Raw genomic sequence first — 6,000 nt, forward strand, 5'->3', positions numbered from 1 at the left:
TGTCCAAAAGATTATCGATTGTGATACCATTTGAATTATAAATTCAAAATATTATCATAAATCGAATCAGGTACGTAAATAATAATTACAACGTAAACTTACTAATAAGATATGTAATAATAAGCCCACATATCTATGAATTTTATGTTAAAACTAAACTAAACTAACTAATATTTTATTATTTATTGGTTTCTATCTTAAAATTTGGTTGTCTTTATGTTTAAATTACAGAACATATTAGAAGAGTTTTTCTGTATCGTATATATTTTACAGAGTATTTCTATCGATTATTATAATCTATCGACCCATCATTGAATAATTCTGTGTAGACATCACTAAGTGGGCGGGGCCGGTCCATGAAGTACAATAATTATTTGTATGACATTTTAACATAGACAATACAATTCTTCATAGGCGTGAAGCTGTCAAAAAGCAAAGTTGTTTAAAGCTCATTTTTTTCCACACTGAAATGAATTCTGCTATAAGACACCATAGTGGCCCGGTCTTCTGTCACCAGCTCTGATGACAGTGGTACGAGCAGTACACATTTACTCGTGTGACATTTGTGGTGTAACTGCAGGCTATGTTAAGGCCCATGTGGGGTAAGGGACAGATCATCAGATGCATTATTCATCTATTTCACTGATCCATTTTCTTTAGGGATAAGTGATCAGCCTTCTGTGTCCTACCAGACCAAGACATTTTTTTCTTCGTCTCCACAGGGAATCGAACCCAGGACCCCTCGGTGCTACGCTCACGCGTCAACCACTGTACCAAGGAGGCGGTCAACTAACATAACTGCATAAATTGTTTTCAAATGCTGAGTCCCTACTCCCTAGTTATACCTTTTCGATTAAAACTTTTTCTTGTTATGTGTATGTAACTTTAATTTTACTACGAATTAATAAATATTCCATTGTGTTCTATTCTACATGACGAAAATAAAAGGAAAAATAAATTACGGTTAATCCGAGTTCGGGAAGTGGGAGGGGGGAGCTTTTAAGAGAAAAAAATGCTTTCTCTCGATTTCCGACAAAACTACAAGTCCTACGGAAAAAGTTCAATGGCAAAGTTGTAGGTAATTACAAGATCTAGGTACAACTTTTGTATTGACAATTTTTTCACATAACCTCAAAATTTAGGTGAAAAATTCAAAAAACCAAGTTTTTGGTTTTTTATTTTTATCTACTTCAAAATTTATTTATTTTCTACGAAATTTGGTGGAAACTTGCTTAATTATGTCCCAAATACACTGTAATTTATTTGATTGAAAATATTTATTTTTTCGCCTTATTTTGAATTAATACAAAAAAAACAACCTAACTTTCAATCGAAAAGTCACCCGTTAAAATATCAGCCTTTTTCAAAAACTTGGGGAGTCTTTTATTCATTGAAATCTCTACTTTCATATGGTGTAAAAAAAATAAACATTACCATAGTAAATGTTCTCAGGAAATGCATACAAACAGTGTGAAAATGAGCTTTTACTAAATCAGACACACTTCTCACTCTCACTACTTTTTTTTTTTATGTATCAGCGGGCAAACGAGCTGGCGCGTCACCGGATTAATGCGATGATTGGCACCGCCCATAATCACCCACAAGACCTGTACGGTTGCAGGTGTGTTGCCGGCCTTTTAGGGAAGAGTACGCTCTCTTTTTGAAGTACCCTAAGTCGTATCTGTCCGGAAATGCTGAGCTCGGGAGGTCGTTCCACAGAGGAGTGGTGCGTGGAAGAAAGTTCCTCCTAAATCGCACGGTGGAAGAGCGCCAAGTGGGTGTGAAATACTGTCCCGCTCTACAGAACACACCAAGTTTTTGGGAGGCTAGCTTAGCTTTTCCTTCCAGATGACAACGAAACTGGACATCATTCGATATTTCGACTCCAAGTATACTAATGCTGGCTGAGACTCTGGTGGGAATGCCCTGAAAAACTGGAGACACGACGAAGGGAGTTTTTTTGGTGGTAAACGCGCAAACCTGTGTCTTTTTTTGGTTGAACTCAACAAGGTTATGTTTACCCCAATTGGAGATCTCCTCAAGAGAGTTCTCAATTTGAGACACAAGTTCGTTCCGGTGCTCAGTAACGGTATCCCGAGAAATATTGCATCGGCCGGTATAATGTGCGTCAACAGTGCTGTCGTCTGCATAGCAATGAATGCCACTACTATATAGATGTAATAAAGACGTATGTAATATTATTTAAGTATTTTTATTTATCCTTGCTTTAACTTGGTTATTTCAATTAAAATAAGTCAAAGATCTTTATATACTTAGTTTAAATTTCCAACTATGTAGTAAGTCTTGCGCAAAATCCTTGGCTCGAACTCGTAGACTATCCGTAGACCTTTGCTGCTACGCCAACCCTGTACACAGATTCATTTTATCTTTTATTTCTAAAGTAAAATTAAATAACATATAATTAATTATCGGTGGTAGCGACGCAAGCTTTTTAAGCAGTCTGCAACATATTATATTTGATTGATCTTCTAGAATAAATTGTTTGGTACGAGCCATCTTTTGGATATGTATTATCGTACATGGATGGATGGACATCGTGTATTTGTACAAATATTCATAAATAAATAATAAACAAGAAAACAATAGGTGATTTAATGTATGATATAGAGTTATATAGATATCTTAGGAAAACAAATATTTACAATTTTAACTGACATAATATAGACCGGGAGATACTGACACAAAATTTCGAGTCATTTGTAACAAGGATGGCGGTTCTACAGGGGTCTTAGTACGCAATGACAAAAAGAAAAATGATGGTGTGAACGCTGGTACCGGTGGCTTAGTCGCGTGGGCGTTTGTCGAACTCGTCGGAAAAATAGCGAAAGTCAAACGATTTGTAACACAAAAATTTTAGAATTTACCGATAGCCCATAAAAAAGTAGTAGGCGGTAGTGTCATGCCATACTTTTCCGGTGTGACTTACAGCCCGCCATACCGACGCGAATGTGTTGATTTAAATAAAACAATCATTCAACCATTTGTACCAGGCTAACTTTTGCACAGGTAACTATCGTCGTGCAGCCATTTACGAAAATCGCCATGCCATACTTTTCGGACGATTCCAAATGGTCGCCATACCGCCGAAAATCTGCAAAAAATTTTTATTTCGCCAAACTTTTTGTACCAGTATTGCATTTGGATTTTTGGAGAGTATTTGATAAAATGTGACCATTATTATATTTGCCATACTTCTAGTAGGGGGAAAAAGTGCTGTCATACTTGAAAACTTAATTTATTATTAATTTATATAAGTGAAGATTTCCAACACATAGATCTTTGAAATTTTGTATTTATATTTGTTGATCCTCAAACTTACAGGAAAAATAAGTGCCATACTGTTACAAATCGTTTGACTTTCGCTATTTTCCGACGAGTTCGACTAACGCCCACGCGACTAAGCCGCCGGTACCAGCGTTCACGCCATCGTTTTTCTTTTTGTCATTGCGTACTAAGACCCCTGTAGAACCGCCATCCTGTTACAAATGACTCGAAATTTTGTGTCAGTATCTCCCGGTCTAATACGCGAATAATTCATTATCACAACATAGTCTAAAACAAGGTCACTTCCCGCTGTGTATATTAATTTAACAGACAGGCGCCTGATAAATTAATTTCATTTCAGTCAATGTATTATTAGATCTTTAAAACTGCGCAATGGATTTTGAAGCATTTTTTATAGTTAATGGTTTTGGTGGTTCTTTGGGCAGGTTTAAGTAGGTTATACAATTTGTTAAGTTATACACAAAGTGGGAGTGGAAAGTTGCGGGCAGAAAGCGAATATTACTTAATCCAAAGTTCTTTTCCAATAATAATAATAAATATTTCTGGACAATTTTCACACACGGCATGATCTGATCCCATACTAAGCTTTCGCTTGTGTTAGGTATAATAATTGGACCGATTAAAAAAGGCCTAATCTTTTAACATAATATTATGCCATTAGATCATGCAGCGGTTATGAAAATTGCTTAACGTATCTTAGTGGAACGAAGAATTTTATATTAATTTAAATTAAAGGTGATGATTTTCGGTATATTGTATATAGATTCAAAGCGAATTTCTTATCGAGCCTTACTAGACGTTAAGGATTATGCAAGAAATTTAATGAGCTATATTGCATAATATACATTGAGTTCAGAGTTCATAACTTTATGTAGATGACTTATAATGCCCAATAATTACAATTATAATACACATTTGCCCGCTGCTTCGCTCGCGTAATCAAAGGAAGGAATGAGATGTCTAAACCGTAAATAAATAGTGTATGCTCGTTGTTACTAGCTTCGTGACTAATTATCTAAATATCTACAGATACAAAAAAAAAAAAAAAAACATATGATACTATGAACGCTCCGTTGCGAATTGCGATGTAAAGAAAGACAAACAAACATAATTTCGCATTTAAATTATGTTGAATCCCACTAACCTTGCCAACTCCTTTCCTAACATTGCAGATGCCTGCCTCGCCTGACGCTGACCGCCTCAGCGAGGAATTGCAGCGCGTCAAGGGGGTTCTTCGCAACAAACTGCAGGCGCCTCCATCATAATAGACGATTGGAAGAATCCTAAAGCATACTTCTATAAATACTATTTACAAGCTTCATGAAAATAGAATAATTCTTGAGATCAATAAAGAATAATGTAAATATAATTCAACCAGTAGGTACATATGTTTGTTTTGGTCAATGACAAATCCTTTAACTTTAAGATAATTATTATTTAAGGCTTTTGAAGTCGTGGGATGAAGAAGGTTGAATTATTTTTTTTATTTATTTTATTTATTTAACATAAAATTCGGATATCGCACATCCATGTTTTCTTAGTTAAATAAAAAAACATAAGTAAGATAAGAATTATATCTAACACGTGGAATCTTGCTGTAAAATATTCGAAATGATGAGGAGATAGATGAATAAACCATAAAATCCATTAGAAGTTTTTCATTTAACCCATTGAGCACCGAACGGCCCGATCGGTCCACGACACAATAGATTTTCTATTGTGTCTGTGATTCCGGGGCCTGAGTTATTAATTAACGTAAATACAAACACAAGGTTGTGCTTTTGGGTAATTTAACACCTACGCAAACTACATCTACGCCCGTAGCTCCGTGCTACGCCGTAGATAGCAACAACTTCAAATACCTTCACTACAGAGTTTAAAACGAAGTCGTTGATGCTGTATGTCCGTCGCTGTATGTCCTTCTCTGTATGCTTAGATCTTTAAAACTACGCAACGTATTTTTAACAGTTTTTTTAAATGGAAAGTGGTTCTTGAGGAAGATTTTATTATATATTCTATTCTATAAAATTGTTAAGTTTTCTAGAAAGCGGGCGAAGCCGCGCACGGAAAGAAGGTTATAAAAAACGAGCAATTCTTGTAAATGTGGGTATATCACAAAAGGTTAAGATGACCTAGATCCGTTAAAGTTAGTTTCCATTGATTCTAGGGCACAGGTAATCTCATAACTAAAAACGTAAGTTTGTACTTTTTTTCTATGTTTTTTGAAGTGAAAACTTCTTTAGCGGCGTTGGGTATAAAATCTTAAACTCGCGTCAGGACACGTGACCTGATCGAAAAAGCGTAAGACGGATGGATATCAAACATGCTCAACGTTAATAATTAAGTTTTCACTTCTGCCGGCACTCGCCCAGTGCAACCCGTCTTTTTTTTATATAAAATGATTACCAGAACAATCCATACGTTACACATTTGTTATAATTCTAACGATCGATCTTTTTTCTCCGTATCAAGCATGGAACTTCAATTTCAAAGTTACCACAGTATCTATAATAAACTAGCAGTCCGCCCAGGCTTCGCTCGTGAATCGTGATACATGTTTACGTTACTCTCCATTAGAACCATCCTCGTACTTTAAGGAATATTGAAAAAAAGGAATAAGTAATCGAAATCGGTCCAGCCGTTCTCGAGTTTTGCACTTACCAACACATTTTTATTATATATATAAAAAAAAAA

This window comes from Colias eurytheme, chromosome 1 (assembly GCF_061535395.1).
Source record: "Colias eurytheme isolate Ceu_HAF_F1 chromosome 1, ilColEury1 Martin Lab GWU primary, whole genome shotgun sequence".
NCBI lineage: Eukaryota > Metazoa > Arthropoda > Insecta > Lepidoptera > Pieridae > Colias > Colias eurytheme.